This window comes from Ananas comosus, linkage group 11 (assembly GCF_001540865.1).
Source record: "Ananas comosus cultivar F153 linkage group 11, ASM154086v1, whole genome shotgun sequence".
NCBI lineage: Eukaryota > Viridiplantae > Streptophyta > Magnoliopsida > Poales > Bromeliaceae > Ananas > Ananas comosus.
The window spans coordinates 4,195,949-4,218,854 of NC_033631.1; the positions used below are offsets into that span (position 1 = coordinate 4,195,949).

Consider the following 22,906-nt stretch of genomic DNA (forward strand, 5'->3'; position numbering starts at 1 on the left):
CCCTAGTGTTATAAAGTTGGAATTCTTGCATATTCATATTGGATTTATCATGAATGAATTTGTGAATGCACAAAACATGCATATTATACATGATAAAGTTGAACCTCTATGTAGTGGAGAAATCATTGAACTTACATGTCATGGTATTATGTAGAGAGAGTTGTATATGGAACTTGTATACTAAAATGACATTCCTTATGCCATGTTAGATTTCATGTTAGGAATGATGAAATAAGAAGTTTAGCCTACTTATGTAGATAAGTGAATATGACTTTTGCATGAAATTCATGTGGTTGTACTTGACTTGGTTAAATGACTAAATCTTCACATTGTGACATAGAATTCAACCTTTGGGTCGCTAATAGATATACCATGTTTTAGACATGACGACCGAGAACTCTATATTGTGGATCATGCTTGCTTGCCATTGTGCTCATTCGCACAAACTTACGAGGGTCGCTCCCCACAAGCCGGCACTCTAGAGTTGGCCTACGCGACATCATACTCGCCCGTGCGGGATTGAGCGCCGAAGTGGATTGCCGTGGGAGTGTTTACTACCACAGGGCCATTAGGCACGGCACAAGCCGGACTACCCTTGTGTAGGTCCTTGTTAAGTGGGTAAAGACAACCAAATGCAATAATTAACTGACACTACTAGATAGTATAGATTAGTGGACATGACGTTAGTATACTCATTCATGTTAGATTAGTCTTTATACTTGTTAAACATCATGTTCATTTGGAGGCATAGTAGTATTAGTAATTCATTACTTGTGTAATATTCATGTGATATCATTAGTTATACATGTTTACTATTTATGCCTCAGAGACCTAGTGGTGTAATTAACTGATGTCGGCGGGTTACCCACTGGGAACTATTGACTAATTAATAGTTCTCATTCCAATTTTTGTTGATGTTTTTGTTTACAGAGCCATCCACAGCGGGAGAGACTAGGGATCGCGGCAAGGGGGTCGCGTCTAGCGAGAGTTAGCTCGAGGCTTCTGCTAGGTGGTCGCCTTTCCTTTTGTTGTTGTTGGAGAGGTGTATTTGTCCTTGATGTATAGAGAGACCACCCTAGATATGTAGTTTGGTTTTCCGTGGCTATTTTGATGTATATCTAGTTTGGAGAATGTGAATGTTAGTTCCTTTACCTTCCTTGTTACTTGCTTTTAGAGAGTAGTGTATTATGTATGCTCTGATATCATGTTAGAATTTACCTATTTTCTCGTATTATTTCTAACGTGTTTATTGCAGACGCCTAGTATGCATCGGGCATATGTCTGTGCACGTACCAAGTAGGCTTCCGCTTGGGCCCGGGAGTGACAATTAGGGAAAATGTATATATCTAAATTTGATTGTAATCAAAATCTAACAAATTTAATGATAAAAAGATAAAATTAATCTAACATATAAGCACAAAATCAAAATAAAAGATTTGATCAGAGCGTAGCACTGCCCTAAGATGTATTCCTATCCTTCGTGCGAGATTAACCGAGAATAACACCCTAAGGTAGACCGGAATTCCTCATGCGAGCACGATCGTGGAAGAGATTGACGAAGATTCTTTCAACACCCAATAAAAAAAAAATATATAAAAGCTAGTAAAAAACAAAGAGATGAAGATTATTTTATCTCAATATCTTTGCTCTACCTCTATTTTAACCGAGTAATAAGAGGAAGTAAATATAAAAAGAAGAGGGAGTCGACCACGTTCTTTCCCGTTAGGCGAAAGAAACAGAACCGACTTTCCCTATCGTTTGGCGTAAGAAACTGAACGGAAATATCCTATTGAGTTTCTTTCGCGCCAAGAAAGAGAATAAATAAAATAATAATAAATAAAATAAATTTTAAAATAAAATAAATTTAAAGCTCAAATTTTGAGTTTTTCATCAACAATCCCCTTACAAAACTCAAAATTTTAAAAACAAGAATTAAAAGAGAAATTACTGGATCTTTATACTATGTAATGGGTGAGATGTCTTTGAAAGACTTGACCCCATTTAATGTAAGCAGTTTCCATCAGAAAGAATCGAAGTGAACCAGGTCTTAAACTACATCCTTTTGACTCTGATTTCAACTACCACCCACACAGTACAGAATTTTCCATCGCCACCGCTGATCTGTGCATTAATGGCCATACACAATACTTTAATTTTTCATAAGAGTTATACGAATAGCGTATATCTCATAGCCGTGGCTATATACAAATACTCTCATATAGGTAGTCTCTTCTAGGGATGTGGGTAGAGTCACATCTTGCGAAAATTACCGCCTCAGATCCCATTAAGAGCTATTAGCTCAACCTCAACCAGTACACAGAGCACTACTAACCATAGGGATGGGATTGGAGGGCAAGCTCAGTTATAAAAAATGCAGAAGTGCTATTTGGCCAATCTAACAACTTATTTTTACTACATTGAACCATCTTTAAGAGATCTCTTATCACAAAGGTTGGATTCCCACTGCAGGAAGGCCCTTTATAGGCAAAGCCCCACCCCCTTTGATGACTCCAGGACCTTAGTCCTATTCAGGACTTTCGTTAAGTAATCTGCAAAATTTTATTCATATCCGATAAAACTCACAACAATAACATCATGAGAAGTTAGTCATCTAAGAAACTTTTGTCTCAACTTAATATGCTTGTTAGCCTTCGAATTTACCATTTTCATTTACAAACTAAACACTAAGATTAAAAAAAAAATGACAACAGGAGAGCAAACATAATACCCAATTTATCAATCTAATAAAAGAGTTTCCCCCCACAAGTTCTAAAATACGCCAAAACTTAAAATCATGACATTAACCATGTCTAATAGGATTCCGTTCAATAGCAAAAATATGGCCCAAACAAATTTGATTTCAATTAATTGCTTTCAAGTAAATAATGACGCAATCAAACAAGACGCAATCAAACAATATACTGCAATCAGATTTATAAAACTGCTTTGAATTAATAAATAAACCAACAGTGAATATTTGATGCTGCCAGTTAGAGGGGCTAGTTTAAAGATTTTGGAAAGTGATAACGGATTCAAATCCCCACAATGAGAAAATCCCTTTTTTTCAAATTTATTTATAAGAAAAATAAACCGAAAGCAAAAGCCAACACTTTTTTTAATACAGAAAAATTACACCTTTTTTTATTGTAAAAATCAAACTCTCACCCTTTCTCTCTCTCTCTATATATATATATATATATATATATATAAACAATAGTATACCACAAAATTATATATAAATAAAGATTTGCAATTTAAATTACAATGATTAATAATTGAGTGCAAATCCCAATAAATTTAAAATTAAATGACAAGCATACAGTCAAGTTGTCAAACAGAAATCATACGCAATATCTTTTTTAAACAAATTAGCACCCATTAGATTTTAATTACCATCAGATTAGGAAATACGCCTTACATTGTTAGGAAAACAAAATGTATATATCTAAATCTGATTGCAATCAAAATCTAATAAATTTAATAATAAAAGATAAAATTAATCTTAAAGATAAACGCAAAATCCAAATAAAAGATTTGATCGATTCGGAAACTTGCATAGCACTGCCCTAAGGTGTATTCCCGTCCTTCATGCAGGATTAACCGATAATAACACCCCAAGGTATGATCGGAATTTCTCCTCCTGCGAGCACGATCATGGAAGAGGTTGACGGAGATTCTTTCAACACCCAATAAGAAAATATAAAAACTAGTAAAAAATGAAGAGATGATAATTATTTTATATCAATATCTTTGCTCTACCTCTGTTTTAACAGAGGAATAAGAGGAAGTAGGCGCTACAGTACCAGTGGTACAGCAATGATACAGTACTGGCGCTACAGTATCGCTACAGTGCTTTTGCTACAGTATTTCCAGCCTTTTTGTGATTCTTCTTTGCTCTTCTGGTGCCGCTCGGACTTTCCTACTACCACTCGCTGGTTGCTCGTGTCGCTCGGTCTTTTCCCTGGTGTGGCCGTTCTTGTTTGGTGATAAGTGGTTCCTCTCTTGTGCGCTGGATACAGTTAGTTTGATAGAAACCAGGTTCTTCCTTTTTCTCATCCGCTATATTATGATTTATCTTTCTTTCATATCTAGTGGTGGATCCTTCTCTTAAGGTAGCAAGCATGTCTTCTTCTACTTCAAAATTGCCAGTTGTTAACATCAAAACTCTCATACCACTAGAACTCACTGATTCCCATATCTTGTGTGGAAACAAATCTTTCTTAATGTTCTAGAAAGTTTTGGTGTTACATCACATGTGGACAGAACTGGTGTTGTGCCTTCTCAGACTATCAATTCTGCTGATAAGAAGGTAGTTATAAATCCCGAATATTTAAGTTGAAAAAAGAAAGACACCACTATACTTTCATGGATTAATGCTACTTTATCTATTAGCATATTAAAAATGGTTATTTCTAACTCACCTAAAACTGCATATGATGTTTGGAGAATCATTGAGACATATTTTCTTGATAAGACTGCTTCCACGGCTTTTTCTTTGAAGTCTGAATTGCAGAGCATCAAGAAAGGCTCAATGAGTATGAGTGATTACATGCAAAAGATCAAGTCGATTGGTGATGTTCTTCAGGCGATTGGTGAAACCGAGTCAAACCATAATTTGGTCATGACTGTTCTTCTAGGGCTACCAAAAGAATATCGAGGTTTTGTTAGTGCTCTAAACACACAGAAATAAGCTCACTTTTGAATAACTTCGTCCACTCTTGATGCAAGAAGAAACGGAAGTCCAACGTCGTACTAGTGTGACGACGTCCTCTGCTATTCCCACTATTGATGATGAAGCTCTTTATGCCAATCGTGAATATGGTAATCATGGAGGCCGTGGAGGTAGATATCGTGGAGGCCGAGGACAGCGTGGTAGACACAACTCTGGTCGTGGATCTCCTAGAACCTATCCAGAGTCTCAACCTAATTATCCTCAACAATCTTACACTACGAAGTCTGGCATACAATGTCAGATTTGTGGAAAGTTGAATCATTCTGCTCTTTAGTGCAGACAACGCTTTAATCATTCTTTCATGGTCAATGATGTTCCTCAGACCTTTGCTGTTATAAACCTTCACGAATCTGGTGAGGAGATCTGGTATCCAGATACCGAAGCATCAAATCATATGACCGCAAACTCTGGTATTCTCTCATCTTCTAAACCTTATAGTGGGCATAAAAAGATTCTTGTTGGTAATGGAAATTTACTTGATATTACTCGGACAGGTGAAACTCAATTGAGTACGTCTTCTAACTCCTTTGCTCTTAAAAATGTTCTTGTTGTTCCTGCAATTAAGCGAAATTTACTTTCAGTGCGTAAGTTTTGTCATAATAATAATTCTCTTTTTGAATTTGACTCCACTGGTTTTTCTGTGAAGCATAAGGAAATAGGGAAGGAGCTTCTTCGATGTCCTAGCTCGGGAACATCACTTTATCCAATTTCTTCTGAACTTGCAAGTGTAGGGAACAAGCAACAACTAGCTCTTGTTGCATGTAGATTTAGTGGAGATGTCTGGCATAGGCGGTTAGGCCATCCTAGTCTTCCTGTTCTTTCTACATTTATTAAAAACAATAAAATCATTTCTGATTCTGCGTTGAAATTATCTGTTTGCAATGCTTGTCATATGGGAAAAAATATTAAACTCTCCTTTCATGATTCGGAATCTCAGTCTGGTTTTCCTTTTCATATTGTTCATTCTGATGTATGGCAATCACCTGTGCCCTCGGTTTCTGGATACAAATATTATGTTATTTTTATCGATGATTATTCTAGATTTTCTTGGTTTTATCTTTTAAAATTTAAACATGAGGTTTTTCACAAATTTCTCGAGTTCAAGATGATGGTTGAAAACATATTTCACAGCTCAATAAAAATTTTTTAATCTGACAATGGTACGGAGTTTGTAAATGACAAGTTTTCTACTCTTTGTTCACAAAATGGAATTATTCACCAATTTTCTTGTCCTTACACTCCTCAGCAAAATGGCCTTGCAGAGAGAAAACATAGGCATTTATCTAACATTGTTAGAAGTCTACTGTTTGAAGCTGGCTTGCCTCTTCATTTTTGGGCTGATGCCATTCAAACTGCTGTTTTTCTTGTAAATCGACTCCCGTCTCTTACTGTTTTATATAGGCGATCACCATACGACATTCTCCATGATTGTGCTTCTCATGACTTGCAACTTATCAGTCTTTGGATGTTTGTGTTATCCCGATGTTCAGGACATTGCAGATCACAAGCTCTCTCCCCGATCACTTCCTTGCGTCTTTTTGGGTCTTTCTGACAAACATAAAGGTTTTCGCTGCCTCTATCCAAGCACTGGTAAAGTTTTTATTTCTCGTCATGTTACTTTTGTTGAATCTGTTTTTCCTTATTCTTGTCTAAGTTTTATTCTTCACCTTCCTCCACTACCTTAAACTTTCAAACGTTTCAACGTTTTCTTTCTAATCCTCCCTTACTGGGCGAAAGTCCTTCCACTATTGATGCCATCTCTAGTTTTTCCTTCACACGCCCTTCTACGGATGTTGGTTCAAATGTACCAGTTTCACCGTCTGAGACTGTATCAATTTTTCCTTCTACCTTGAATTATAATGCCACACAGGTTAGTGATGAACATGCTGCCACTGTTGCTAGTCTACCTGAACTCCGAGTCTATACCAGACGACACACCCTCCGACCTACTGCTGCTACAGCTTCACCTTCTCCTGTTGAGTTGAGGCCTTCCACATCTGACCGGCCACCTTCACCTCAGCCTGCTGAGCCTTCTTTACCAATCCGAACACACTCTATGTGTAAGGACCTGAATTCTCGACATGCGAGTGTTGAACCTCGCTCGAATCGACCTGTTGTTGGTTGGGTACGCTTCGGAAAGGCTGAAGGCGTCGTAAATGCATAAAGTGCAGTACTGGAGATCTTCGAGAGCAAGCTGGAGCAAGTCTGCAAGACTGCAGCTTTTGTGCTCTCGGGGACCGGTCCGAGTTGAAGGACCGGTCCACATACGCGTGAAAAATGGGCAAGTGCCCATTCTGTGCTGGACTGCTCTCGGGGACCGGTGTCTCGGGCAAGGACCGGTCCTCCAGGGTCCGATCTCTCGAGCAAGGACCGGTACCCGTACGCGTAGGAGTTGGAGCAGAGTGTCCTGCGAGAGAGCTGCTCTCGGGAACCGGTCCCTCTGGGGGAGAGACCGGTCCCCGTGTGTGAGAAAGGCTGGGGCAGTGCTCTCGAGGACCGGTCCCTGGCTGGAGAGACTGGTTCCCGAGCACGAAATCTGCCCAGTCTGAGCAGTGTATAGGGGACAAAGTTGAGGGGCTTATGTGTAAAATGGCCATGTGAGGGGTTAAGAGAGGGGCTTCTCTCTCTCTTCTCTCATTTCTCCCTCACTCCCTCACTCCCTCACCATTTCTCTCCTCTCTCTCTCTAGAAAGAAGAAGAAGGGAAAGAAAAAAAAGAGGAAGTAGAAGGAGGAGAAGAAGCTAAGAAGATGGAGCTTCACCTTCATCTCCTTCCTTTGGCCATTGGAGAAGCTTGAAGAGGTAAGCTTCTTAGCCCTCTAATGGTAGATCCTTAGAGATGGGTTTTTAATTCCTAGAATTAGATTTAGTGGAACCCTAGCATGCTAAGGAGTTGATCCATGCTTGAATCTAGAGGTTTTGTATGGGATTCTTGCATAGTTGCAAACTAGGGCTCCGAATTGGGGTTTTTGTAAATAGTTGGGTTTGATCTTAATTGACCCTCCGTAAACCTAATTGCTAGGCATATGAACGCATTGGCGAAGTCGGTTCGACGATTCGTCGAGCCGGTGCGAAAGTATTGAAGAAACGAAGGATTTAGCTTCGTTTTCGCCTGGAGGGCTGAGGCGACATCCAAAAATCACGATATCGGATCCTGAGCACCGTAACAACAAAACGAAGACCTATAATTTTCGGGGCCGCGATTCGGCGCATGGTTGGTGCGCAATTGCAAGTGTGGGCCGAGTCGGATAACAGGTGCCGCGGGCGGCCGATTGCAAGTGACTACGAGCAATCGGAGAATAAGTTAAGGTGGGTTGTGCTTACCGAAACGACTAGGTTGCCCCGTATGTCAAAGCGGAATACAAATTCTTGTTGATGCATATGTATGTGCATAAGGGCATGTTAGCATTATGTAAATATATGCTAGTGGATAGATGCATGCAAATGTTTATATGCTTGTAGAATATATGCTAGCTAATTACATGAATGCATGATTATATGATGCTAGGAGAGGCATAATAACATAGTAAGCATAATGCAAAGAATGTATGTCAAGGACATAAATGCTAGATAAGATGCATGTGCATATGGACTCGATATAACAAATAGGATGTCAAGTAGATCGAGTGGCATTAACCTAGTGTTAATAAACATAGGTCGGATATAGATGACATTGAACCTAGTATTAGTAAACCTAGGTTGTATTGAACCTAGTGTCATGGACATAGGTTGGACAAGAATGACATACGAACCTAGTGTTAATAAACATAGGTTGGGTACGAACCTAGTGTTGTTGAACCTAGGATGAATCATGAGTGGCATCTAACCTAGTGTTAAAGAACATAGGTGGAGAATGAACCTAGAGTTAACTAAACCTTGGTGTGTGGCATTAACCTAGTGTTGTGAACATAGGTTGTGAACTGGACATAGAGTTAAAGTGAACCTAGGTTATGTAATCGAGGTATTAGACCTAGAGTCAGTTGGACCTAGGGTGGAAAGTGCATTGGACCTGGTTAGGTCGATAATATAGGTTTGAGACCAACCCTTGAGTTATGTGAAGTGGATTCCGGAATCCCAGGACTTGTGAGCTCGATAGTTCTTGGCTGCGGCTGTATGTGGCATGTTCCTCTCCCACCGGAAGAACTTCGAGGATTGTGACTAAGCAAGAACAGAGAGCGCTAGGGTGTATGCGGCATGTTCCTCACCCTATCGGGGATCTCGGCTGTGGGTGTATGCGGCATGTTCCACTCCCACCGGGGGATCCCTGACCACTGTGCACGGACCTTCAAGCGGACCGTTGGGCGATGTGGTTCTTGGCTTGCAGGCTGAGGTGCATGTGACAGGTTCCTTCACCTCGAGCCGGGAAGAGCGCTGGTTATCCGCGGTTGATTTACTCGAGGCCGAGTCGGGTGGCTAACTAGAATAAGGTAGATAGAACCTTGAGGGCTAGTGGTAAATGTGATAAACCTAAGGTAATAGAAACCTTAGAGTTGGATGACATGAGCTAAAGTTAGCAAGACTGAAAGTAGAATCAATAGATCTACTGGTTGTTGCATATATTCATGTTGCATATAGCATGGCATCGTTATAGTTGTGAGGCAAGGCATGGTAATGTTAGTTGCATATTTAAGATAAATATATATATCTATCTGCTTATTGGACTAACATGTGTTTGCCTCCTTTGGACCTGTTGGTCGAGCTCTTTCCTTGGGTGGCCGTACCTATTGGGAACTATGGAGTTGGTTCTCACCCCACGTTGTTTGGGGTGTTACAGGTTCGCACGTGAGCGGCGCGGCGGCGCGAGACAAAGGCCTATCTCCGTAGATAGCGCCCTACCATCGAGACCGAGATAGAGGTATCCCGAGTTGGCACAGCCTAGGGGTAGAAGGAAATGAAAAGAACAGAATGTATTCAAAATTGTAAATAAATGATGTAGTAACTTAATTGCATTTAGAAGTGTAATGTAAAAACGCATAAAATGTGAATGGTTGTAATAACATAGGATGTGTTATGTTTTTGATACTCCCTTATGCAATTGTTGTATGAATACCGTTCCTGTTTGGAACCACTTGTATTGTATCGATTGCGACGCCTTGGACGTACAGGGAAAAACTCTGTCCGTTCGGCGGTCTGTCGGCGCACCCGAACCGGACCAAATAGGCGGGGCGCGGGGCGTGACACTATGCTTACTCGATCTATGACGAAGAATTTTGCCGGCTCTACCTCCTTCCTAGTTCTACACATATTACTCTTCCTACTGAGCCTACCACATTTCATGAAGCTTTTCAGGATGCAGGTTGGCATGCTGCCATGGCTGAAGAATTTGATGCATTACTCACCAATGATGCTTGGGAGCTTGTTCCTGCTCCTTCTTCCGTCAATCTTATTGGCTGTAAATGGGTCTACAAAGTCAAACAGAACGTGGATGGCTCTCTTGAGCGTCTCAAAGCTCGACTAGTTGCTCAGGATTACAAACAACAACAAGGCATTGATTTTGATGAGACTTTTTCTGAGGTTGTCAAGTCGACCACTATTTGTACTCTTCTTTCGGTCGCTCTCTCCTCTGGATGGTCTCTCCGATAACTTGATTTGAAGAATGCCTTTCTTCATGGCACTCTCTCTGAGCAGGTTTATATGAAACAACCAACTGGCTTTGTGCATCCTTCGCTTCCGAGCCACGTTTGCCGTCTACGCAAAGCGATATATGGTCTCAAACAAGCTCCTCGGGCTCGGTTTCAGCGCTTCACCTCCTTTCTTTCTAAGATTGGTTTTGTTGGCAGTACTGCTGATCCCTTGATGTTTGTTTGTCATTCCTCCTCTGGCACTCTTGTTCTTCTCTTGTATGTTGATGATATTATTGTTACCGGCAGTTCCTCATATCTTCTCGATGCTCTTATCGCCACTTTACAACGCGAATTTGCCATGAAGGATCTCAGACCGCTGCATTATTTTTTGGGTATTCAGGTTCATCGCTCCCCCTCTGGTCTTCATCTATCTCAACAAAAATATGCGCATCAACTGCTTCAGCAACATGGTTTTCTTGACAGTAAGCCCGTTTCTACTCCTCTTTCGCCAACGTCTCGTCTCTTTTTCCATGAGGGGCGTCTTCTCGAGGATCCATACACTTATCGTCAGATAGTTGGTGCTCTCCAGTATCACACTTTCACCAGATCGGACGTTTCATATGCCGTCAACTTTGTTGCCCAGTATCTCCATGCACCTCGTGAACGGCACATGCAAGCGGTCAAGCGTATTCTGCGTTATATTCGGGGGACGCTGTCTTATGACCTTCCTATCTCTCATTGCGACAATCCTTCTCTTGTGTCCTTCGCTGATGCTGATTGGGCTGGTTGCCCAGACACACGTCGCTCTATTTCTGGATATTGCATTTTTCTCGGACCAAATCTTATCTCCTGGTCCGTAAGAAACAACCCACCATTTCTCGTTTTAGTTCTGAAGCGGAGTATCGTGTTGTAGCCTACACACTTGCTGAGACAGTCTGGATTCGTCGTCTCATTCGTGACCTTCGTGTTTTCTTATGGCGCTCTATCAGTATTTATTGCGATAATCTCAGCACCACCTACCTTGCGGCCAATCCTGTTCTCCATGCTCGCATGAAGCACATTGAACTTGACCATCAGTTCTTGCGGGAAGAAGTTCAATCTGGTGATTTGGCCTTAATTCATATCCCTTCTAACAAGCAACTTGCCGATATTTTCATCAAGCCCGTCACCCTCTAGGTTTTCGATATTGCGGCTCAATCTTCGCACCCAACCACTGGATGCTTAGCTTGCGAGGGGATGTTACGATATATTTGTATAGTTTATCTATATTATGATACTGTGTATTATTGCCTTCTATAGAGTAGTATTATTGCCTTCTATAGAGTAGGATTATATAGTATGTAATCCTAGTAGTCATTGTTACTATAGTAAGACAATCTCTTGTACTATATATATTTATTAATACAACCCAAGAGGGTATGCTCTTTTACCCTTTTTACACATCGACGGGGTGTCGATGACCTGCTTTCATTCGACGGTAGAGGTAGGTACTTCGATCCGAAGTCGGTAAAGTGGTGCCTACTCGGTGATTTCCATCCTTGTTATCTCCTTCCATTTATTTGATGTTGCTTGAGCTTTCGTACATCACTTGACTTTATAGTTAGTCACTCTACATTTACTCCTATTTCATATGGTCATGAGCTAATAGTAGAGCGGTGTTCCTAATGATTGAGTCATCCATAATATGTTCATAGTAGATGACCTTGACATTAGTAGACTTCATAGTCGGTGACACTCGTAGTAGACTTGTCATTAGTTGACTTGATGTCGGTGGGCATTCCTTGCATGTTGCATGGTTTGATATGGTTGAACCTTGTGGTCGGTGACCCCTTAGTAGTATATTATATGATTTGACATTAGTTGACCTTGTAGTCGGTAGAACTTCTGTTTTGGCATGATCATAGTAAATGATATGAAATAAATTGACCTTGTGGTCGGTGACACTCGTATTCGCACATAACATGATTTGACATTAGTTGACCTCGCGGTCGATGACATCTCTAGTGATCTATTGTATGGCTTGATATTATAGACCTTATAGGTTAGTGACATGGTGACTTGGTTATATAGACCTTGTAGGTCAGTGACATGGTGACATTTCCTTCGGAACAGTAGACCTGATTCTATCAGACATTTATGGATTGATCTTTCGGCTAGTTGCCGTTGTGGGCTATTGAGCATATTATATTGATTACCACAGCTCGTGAGCAGCTTCACATACACCGGCAGTCTGATCCACTGCAAGAGGGTGTTCTTTTCCGAAAAAGTGGTCGTACTTTCGACCCGTGAGCACTACAAGGTGCCTGTTAGGGTTATCTACCAGGTAGGCGAGCAGGATGTGGTTTAGCCTGAGGTCTTTTGACCAATATGGCAGTTGGTTTGGTTGTTGGTACTATTCACCCATTTGATGCATTGATATATTCCGTTGTTCGTTACAATAGTGGAAAGATATATATATTGATTGGCAGTAGCAGTTCAGTACATATTTTGATTTTGCATAGTTGTTGATTTCTACTCTATCCTACAATAGCGGTTATCATTTCGTTTATTACCAGTTGTTACTCTATTACTACTATTGTTTCTCTTTCTTTCGCCGAAGAGTACTCCTCGCCTTCGTCGGCTTGTGGTACCCACTGGAAGGAGAAACATGTTTACATGTTCTCACTCCCCACCATTTTTCAGGTGACACGGCGATAAAGGTCGGGACGGTGCGTAAGGAGTTCTTGACAAGAAACTCAAAAGTATGGAGCACTAAAGTGAAATTCTTACAACATGAGAAAAATGAGCACTTTGCGAAGAGGCTATCATTTCATGTGTGAAATCTTTCGGCGAGCGGAAAGACTAATATTAAAGTAGACTCAGAGAGGAACGTTGTGGATTCAAGTTTCACGAAATTCTTAAATTCTTGTGCAAAATGGCACAGAGTCGAAGATTGAGAAAGAAAAATCGAGTGGGGGTACTTTTGGAAAAGACGTGATATTTTATATATCAGATTGCACGGAACGCAGTAGGAAGGTGGTACTGTGCATATTACACGCTCTGGGGAGTTTTCAATAATCAAAATTGAGTTTGGAGTGCTTATTTGCAATTTTGCAAAAATAAAATAAAATAAAAGAGGCAATTAGGGTTTTGAAACCCTAACCCTAGATCCTCTCTCTTGCTTTTCCCTCCCCTCTTACCTAGCCACCTCTAATGGTGCGCCAATCACCATTGGCGACCTCCTTGGCCGACAACGAGCCCGGCCATGCTCTTTTACTCTCCTCCTCGCTCTCTAGATCCACATATATATACCACTCGGGCTCTCTCTCTTATGGTTGTGGCCATCGCTCCCCTCGTCCCCGTCGCCGCCGGTCTCCCTGACTTTCGGCATCCTGCTCCTACCGCCAGGGCTCTAGCCAAAAACCCCCAAGCTTCATATTTCCCTCTCCTCTCTCTCCAAACATCGTGTGAACCCCAGTTCCCTCCTCTCGGCCGTGCCGCCTTGCGCCGCCACCGCCGAGCCACAAGGGTTCCGGCAATACCTCTCGCCAGCCCTGGCACCACCGTGCCTCCCCAAGCTCGGGATCTGAGCCTGAACCAAGAGAGAGAATATGTTCATCTTTTGAATCGCCGCAATCGCCGCCACCGACCGCAATCGCCGCCACCGACCGCAGTCGACCTCGGCCCTCTCTTGCTGGCGCGCCCCGCCTCTGGCCGCTGGAGCCTGAATAGCTCCCAGCTCCTTATCCTGCCTGGGCTAAGGTTTCTTCTGGCCAACCTCTCTGTTTCGACCAATCCTAACACTGGTGACCACCCGGAAGGTGAGCACGGTCATCCTGAGGGCTTGTAGATAGTCGTGCTTACCTTCGCTGCGATTCAATCAGCCTCAAATTGTTAATTTTGTTGCGTCGCTCCCATAGCCCTCGGAACTTGAAGTTCAAGTCACTCCAGAGCACTCAGTCACTGTTCGTCCTCCGGACAGCAAGCACGGGTTTCGAAACGTCAAGACCTTCTGGACTACATTGTAAACGTCAAGACCTTCTAGACTACACTGTCGATTGGATTCCGAAGAGCAGGATCTTTGGTAACATGCTTAAAACCCTAAATTTTACATATATTAATGTAATAATGAAATGCTCAGGAGTTACTTGTAATTTGAGCACTTTGGTTGCCTCGGGCAGCGTGAACTAACTACGGCTAACTCTAGACTAATTGACCTAGGTCCGATCGAGCTTAAATAGGGTTTCAATGCCATTATCGGCAAAATCAGCCTATCGATCGTGGTTTCGATTCGAGATTCGTGTTCAATCAACGTGAATACCCTATGTTTTGTTGTCGAGCCTTATTGACAGGTTGTCCTCGATGTCTCATGTGTTCAGAGATAGCGAGAGGGTTGTGTTGCGTTTCTGTAAGGAAGTGAATTCTCGAAACTTGAGGATTAGACTTCGACCAGAATCGACTAGTTGTCGAGTGCGTAGGCTTCGGAAAGTCCGAAGGTGTTTATAATGCATAAAGTGCATTAAGGAAGGGTCCGTGGGAGCACCAGTGCAAAACTTGCACTGGAGCAGAAATGCTCTCAGGGACCGGTCCCTGGCAGGGAGGGACCGGTTCCATCAGGCTGGGTTGCGGAGGTCTCTGATGAGACCGNTGTTTTATACTTGTATCTTGCTCTCGTCTTGTTGCACTGGTGGTGCTTTTGATCGTGTATTTATGAATTGATTTCTGGGTAAATTCTTATACATGATCGGTTGTTTAGCCTTGAACGGACAGGGGAGGTCCTGTCCGTTCGGCGTCTGTCGACGCGCCCGGGCCGGACCAAATTGGTAGCGGTCGCGGGGCGTGACAGTTTCGGAGCCGAAATTGGCATTTTAAGAAACCCAATGTGATACGGTTTTGTATAACGTACTGTTTAACATTGTCTTCATATGTTGCTGTCCGGACACCCAAATTGGGTTATATCAGAGCAGTAGGTGGTTTAGGTGATGGATTGTATCCTCTGGGACACTTCGTGGGTTTCGAAAGTGTTCTGATGAGTTCCCGAAAATCCCGGCGAGTTTCAGGGTTCGGTAAAAAAACCAATCGCTCGATTATTTAGGCTAGTAGGTAAAGTGACTTTGGGTCACTTTGGTATTGGTGTTACAATAATGGAACCATCCTTAAGCTGATCACAGGCCGTGCATACATTCCGACACCAAAGTGGTGCTTGGAATACAGTGTTAGGCCTTTTTGGCTTAACTGTTGGGTTATAAGTATGCGGCTATGCTTGTTACTGGCCAGAGCCTTGTCGGAGTTACTTTCCAAGTCGAAATAACTCTTTAAGGGTGATTATGTGGTCGTGTGTTGCCCCATTACTGAAAACGGCAAAATTGGGACTTGTAGGGTAGAAACTTCGCAATTACAGTGCACTGATTGTACACTCAAATGCCGGAACTTGTGGGATGAGTTTCGAAGGGTTCTCGCTGGTTGAAATCAACAGGGTGTGCTTCTACCTTCTACTGGTTCCTATGCCCAAATTGTTATACGTTGGAACACGTGAAGGTCTAGTTTGCGGCTGGGGTTTCCGTTGATGCGCACCAAGTGTGCGACTGTTCCAACACCTAAATTAGTGTTCTGGGAAAGCGGATGATCTAAGAAGGCTTATGACATGTCTCGAGACGCTCCACGGAGTTAGTTGGAGGTCTCGATAGATTAGGTTATGGTTTGGGCGAGGTTCGAAAATCGATTAAAGAAACCGATGCTTCGATCACATCGGTTCGTGTTATTGGCGACTACATGTTGTGGGTGGTGTCCGTTTGATGTTGGGAGCCAGTTGGACTGTGTAGAGTTGTCTCAGAGGCTGGTCTAGTTTCATATGTCGATTTGCGAAACCAATGTTTTCTGAAGCACAAATACTCCAAATTTTATATCGTACCCATATCGGAAACGTATTGAATACCTATACGCGCCCGATACCTATCCGATACGGGAATGAAGTATCTAGCATTTTTAAAAAATAAAAAAATATCAGATAAAGCTTGGATACGAGAAGGATACGGTCGGATTCTTTTTTGGTCTAAAATGATTGAAACTCAAAATTTTTCAAAAAGCCCATATCCAAACCCATTAGGAATAAGAAAAAAGAGTGACCAAAATGCCAATCTCTTTTCAATTTGTCATTTCTTCTATTTGCTTTGCTCTTAAATGGTTGAAGGCGGTCTCTCTCGTTCTATCTCTAAACAATATTAAGCTATCGTTTAGTCCTTAACCGCTTCTCTTTTACTTTCTTTTATCTAATCTGTCAACCTAGCACTAATTAACGAAGGTCATAAGGAATTTTTTTTTTTCTTCTATTAAATTATTAGCATATTTTCTTTCATTACTATTTTATATAATAGAACCTAATAAAATAGACATATATGTTGAATGGCTAATTATCTACTTTTGCAACTAAATATTTATTGTTATCATTTGATCAAGTTGGATGATAGTTGGTTGATACTTTTGAATTACTATTTCATAAGATTGATTATCTTTTTTTTTTAATAGATGTAGAATAATTATACAAGTTAATGTACATCAGAATATATTCCTTAATATAATCCAAATATCCCGATTGTCGTCCGTATATCTTTACATATAATCAACATATATTTAAATATACCTAAAATAATATTTTACTCAAGTATACCTATGTATCGTATCTTAGAAATTTTAGGAATTCTCGTATCACTGTATCCGTATCTGTGCAACATAGCCGATGTTCCAAGTTTATTATGGTGCACTTCCGTACGGTGTAGATATATGTAAGCCGGTTTTAGTGGTCGCATAGGTGTTTTACACTGACCCTCGGTGTGTATCTCTAGATTCAGTTGGTGCCCAGAGGCATTGACGAAGTCGTGGACTCAAGTATTTGGTGTATAAGTGTGTGCTTCGAGCTGGTAGTAGGTAAGGCAGTATTACTGGGTTTCCTACCCTTTTATCTCTTAAATTATTCACTCTACGACATTCATTCTTTCTTTTACTCAACATGTCGGTTTTATTACTTTTCCCTTCAGAATACTGTACTATCTTGCATATCTAGTGGCATAAATACTTGACATGGAGAGAAGGCTTTGTATTCCATGGCTACCTGGGTGACTTTTTTGGTCTAGGTGACACGGCTCTATTCATACTCTTATGATTCAGCCTTTTTGGTCTTTGGTGCCGATGTCTATACGCCAAGGCATTCAGCTTTACGCCATGGTTATCTGCTATATGCCAAGGCATTTGGCTTTATGCCTCAGTTATCGGCTATGTGCCGAGATTTGGTTGATTATATCATTTGATTTGCCACTGCATTTGGAACTATACACAAACACCGAGTCGGTTTGGCCACCGACGCGGGGTATACTTATCCAGATAGGTCGTCCATTGAGACGCGTGGATCAGGTTCGGTGCATTATGGTGATGGGCAGTGCCGAAAGTCCACGGACCAATTTGGTAGGTTACAGATTAGTTATCGATTGGACTATTTGTTTTTTCAGGCATATCAGGTGCTCGGTTATACATTATAGTTGGACTATTTGTTCTTTCAGGCATATGAGGTGCTCGGTTATACATTATAGTAGCGACATTTTTGGTTTATACTCTGTTCATACATATATATATATATATATAGAGAGAGAGAGAGAGAGAGAGAGAGAGAGAGCTAGGCTCGTATACTATCGGTAGCACGGATGTAATATACGAAAAATTTCGGCTTGCGATGCTAACTTTGATCTGGAAGATTAAAGTGAAGTTTGAATTGGATGTGCATCATTCTAGAGTGTTTCTGGACGTGTGGGAATGATTTCTAGAGGTAATTGAGTATTCGGGCACAAATTGGGCGCGAAACGAACTCGTTTGAGAATTTTGGATTGCGACGCTAGCTTTAAATAAATAAGTCAAAGTGAGGCCGGAGGATGATTTGTAGTGTCCTCGAATCAATTTGGATACGTGGGAGTGACTTTTGAGAACAATTGAGTGTTTGAAGCAAACCGAGCGTGAAAGGAAAGAGAGTTTTGGATTACAAGGTTAACTCGGAATTTTATTGTTCAAAGAGAAGCAATAATGTAAATGTGGTATTCCCAAACTAAATTGATAGCTTGGGGATAGTGTTTAGCATGCTTTGGAGGTAATTAGATGGATTTGGAGTGAACTAGATGAGCAAAAAAGGCCTCCAATTGCTGCTGCTGCCATGTAGTATGTTGGAGTGGGATTATGTTGCTAATCTTGATCAAAATGATCAAGATAATGCAAAAATAAAATTATTTTGCTTCCGAGCTTAATTAGTAGCTTCGGCATAGTGTTTGGTATGTTTTGGAAGTTTTGGGATGGACTCGGAGTGAACTAGACGCGCAAAAGGAGCTGAAAAACCTGCTGCTGCCAGCTGCTGTTAGTGCAGGGACTGAACTGTAAACCTGCAGGGACTGTTTTGTAAACTGCAGGGACTGTTTTGTGAAACCTGCAGTTTCAGCAATTTAGAGGTGTTAAAGTCCAGTTTTTTTTAGCTTATCTTATCCCCTGCCACCCCCTACAGCTGCCCACGTACCAGACATCTCCTCCCACAGCCTCCTTCTCACCTCTTTCCTCCTCTTTCTCTCTCTATGTTGGGTGGAGCTCGGTTGAAGTAGAAGTGGGCAGATTTTGAGCTTGATGCTGAGAGGAGCTGCCGAGCAGAATTTTTGGCTATTGGAGCTGAGAGCAACCTGGTAGAACATCTAATTAAGGTAAGCTTGATCAAGGATTCAGTTATGTACATTGGAAAGAGGCTAATTTGGAGTTTTATAGCTGTGAAAGCTTGTAGAAGCATGAAAACTTCTTTGTGAACATGATGTTTGTGGCATATGGGTTAGAAATGAAATCAGGGATAGATTAATCTTATTCCCTGTTTTGGAGTTATGGTATTTAATGTAGAGAGGTGTTTGGGCTGTGAATTATTGGTAGCTAACCTCTAGAACTGCTTTAGAGAGAGTTGTAAGCAATAGAATTGCTCATTCTCAGCTTGTAGTGGCTGTGAGGAAAAGCCTTTTAGAGAAGAATTTCGGAGCAGATTTTGATGCACCAAGCTGAAAAGAAAGCTTTAGAAAGCTAAGAACAATCTGATAGAACATCAGATTTAAGGTAAGTTGATGTCTGTTCTTGAATTAAGTGATATTAGCTGCCACAAAAGAGTAGTGAGCAAGAAAATGGCTCATGCTGAAATTGTAGTGGGCTGTGAGGAAATTGGTGGAGCAGATTTTCAGCATTGGAGATTATTGGTTGTTGGAGCTGAAAGCAAACTAGTTGAGCAACAACTTGAGGTAAATAACTTATTTTTCAGCTGGAGTAAGTGTGGCTGCCTAAGAAAGGATTCTAAAGGATTAAAACTTGTGTAGAATGGGTGGTGAAAGCTGAAATTAGTACTTGAAACTATATAAAACTGCATATATGTATATATATGTACATGTTGATGAATGGTTAGAGCAAAATATGAGATGAATTAATCTTAAATTCTGGTTGGAAAGATGTCCCCTGCTGTGAAGAAAAGTTAAAATAAGGGACTTCTTAAGTGTTGAAGTTTCTAAGTGTTTGGAACTCTATGGAACCAGTTCTATGTGATATACATGTGTGAATATATATATGTATACTTGTAATAGTTGTTGGGAGATAAATCTGAGCTAGGATTATACTAAACCCTGCTTAAGTTGATGTTAATTGTCCCTAATTCTTGGTTACTAAAGTGTAAGATGGATATAGAATTTAATAGTAAGACTATGCATATCTATATATTGATAGTATATACAAATATACAAATTGGAGTTGAAGTGCAAAGTTGGTAAAAGTGCGAATATGACTTTAAGTTTAATCCCTTTTGTTCCTCTATGAATGAAGGTTTGACGTGCTCGGAAGCTTGGATTGAGATTCCGACGGATCTACAACGCGCTAATTAGGAAACGCATCATTCTAGCCTCGATTACATCGAGTCGCGGGGGCTAGTTGTTTACACATTTCAAGACGTTGCTGTTAGTATTTCGGCATCCCTACATGTGGGTGGTGCTATCCGAAGTCATTGAATCCCCCTTTATGTCTATGATATTTCATTGAACGTATTTATATATGAATTACTCATATTCATGCATTATAGGGTACTGGCTTTATGCAAGTGATAATTGAATATTTGAATTTCTATCAATATTGAGAACCTATGAACATTAGTATGTGCAGGGACAAAGCCAGAATTCAAATCGTGGAGGGGCCAAAAGCTATAATTTTTAGATATCTACATTTTATAGTGTATAATATATATATATATATATATAGAGAGAGAGAGAGAGAGAGAGTTGAGCTATGATACTTTTACAAGTATCACCATCATGGTGCTATTAGGTTTCGAGCCATTGGATCTACTTTTTGACTATTAACAGCCCTTGGATTAAACACTATTCCACCTACCACCACCTACCACCATCATCTCAACCTCACATCTCTCCATCCAAGGGCTAAAAACACACAAGTATCACCCCCATGATACTTTTACAAGTATTCTAGCCCTACTCATATATATATATCAGAACTGTTGTGCTCTCAGGAGTACGGANATATATATATATATATATATATATATAGTTTTTTACACTGCTGTTTTTTTTAGAACTACTAGATAACTAATATATACTCAAAATTTATAATTTTTAATTTATAACTTTTCATATAAAAACCTTTCAAATGAAGCATATTACATTTACAAGATAAATTTTAATTTGTAATTTATACATACTCCGAATCTTGTCGAGTATGATGTATGGTGTATTAGGTGCATGCAATTTCATTTTTTCTTTTTTTCTCTGGTGATTGACTCTCTGCCGTTCATGTTGTGCCTCATGACACACTAAAGAACTTTTCATGTAGGCCACTATTATAATATTTGTTTAACTATAACTTCTTATCTTTTAAGTCTTAGCAATATAAGGACCAAAAATGAACATTTTAAAAGTTGAGGGGGGCCATGGCCCTCCTCAGACTATATGTGGCTTCGTCCCTGAGTATGTGGACATAGAACCCTATGAATGCATGGACTATAACAATAGTGAACTTGGTGATATCATGACTCGAGATTTGGTTAGCATCAAACATGAAACCATGAAACTAGCATAAAGGGCTAGTTAGAATAAAGTGTGGCATTGTCTTTCATTGGATCTTCTAAAGGAAGATCAGATCAGATCATACTCACATCAGTTTTATGTTCAAGGAAGGTCGCTCCTCCTTGAACGATGAGCTCCGGAGTAGTCATCTTAACTGGATCAGGAGCTAGCGTCTCCCCCAGTAGACAGTCCCGTCGGGATGTAGCTTGCGTCTCCCCGATACTTGGGATTTCGTCGGTGAGTTATTGTTAACCAAAGGGTTAACCAGTTTAATTGGGTAATAATTATGTACAGCATGTATGCATCAATTTCAGCTATTATCTACTGTTTCTTTCAGCTTTGTACAGGCATTGTAGTAGTTACATGTTATAACTGGTTACTATCTATTCTCTTTTCTTGCCTACATATGCTTGAATAGACCTAGTGGGTGAGTCGGCGAGGTCGGCAGTCGAACCCACTGGAAACTTTTAGTAGTTCTCACACCACTAACCATACAGGTTCCAGCTCGTGCGGGGTGATCGAGGATCGTGGTATGGACAGCATTTCATAGATAGTGGACATCCAATGAGTATAGTTGTACCTTATTTCTTTCATCTGTTTATAGTTGATGAAAGCAAATGTAAATTATTCATTTGAGAGATGGCAATGTATATGTTGGAAGAATGAATGTAATAATTATGTAAGCTTTGTATTTGATTTAAAGTAATCAAGATACAATATATGAATGCTTTAGTTAGTTTACTTACACTTGCTTGTGTTGCTTGCCCTCGTGCAAACCATGTATATTGAAATTTTTCCTGACATTTCTTTATACATGTTTGTTGTCGTTGTTGAGCCTTGGGCGAACAGAGGAGGTTCTGTTCGTTTGGTGTCTGCGTACGGGCCCAAACCGACCAAATTGGCGGTTTCGGGGCGTGACAACGGAGACCTCCTTGCTATCAAGTTGTTTTCAATGATACGACTTCCAAATCGACGATCGGCTCCGTTAGACTTGATCTACACTATTGAAAGTATTTGGAAACTAAATTTCATAATTTTTTTACATCATTTGGCTAGTGATTAAAAGGTCTCAAAATTGACAATTTTAATGGTCGATTTGATGCGTTTGTGAATTTAACGGTGTAAAACAATCCAAATCTGATGAAATTTTTATAGAAAATTCTTTTCACTATTTTTAAGATCAGTAAATCTAATCTTAAATTCAAGCCTTTTATCATCATTTTTTATGAGATTTTTATTTTCAGCCATTCATTTTTAGATTACTCATTTGATCTAATAAAATTATGAAATTTAGTTTCCAAATACTTTCAATAGTGTAGATCAAGTCTAACGGAGCCGATCGTCGATTTGGAACCTACATCATTGAAAACAACTCGGTAGCCTCCGTGCTACCGATAGTATACCAGCCTAGCTCTCTCTCTCTCTCTCTCTCTCTCTCTCTCTCTCTCTCTCTCTCTATATATATATATATATATATATAAGGCTACTATACTATTATGAGTATTGGGCCCC

General features: G+C 40.5%; 1 protein-coding gene and 1 long non-coding RNA gene across 5 annotated transcripts in view; one reads left to right on the top strand and one right to left on the bottom strand.

Annotated features, from left to right (window-relative positions):
* The window catches only part of LOC109717836 (tetratricopeptide repeat protein 5-like), a 119,979-nt gene that overhangs the window by 4,088 nt on the left and 92,985 nt on the right, over nt 1-22,906 (bottom strand). The window lies entirely within an intron of this gene.
* LOC109717839 lies at nt 21,038-22,156 on the top strand. The gene is made up of 2 exons (XR_002218320.1): nt 21,038-21,631; nt 21,813-22,156. It is a non-coding gene; the product is annotated as an uncharacterized LOC109717839 (long non-coding RNA).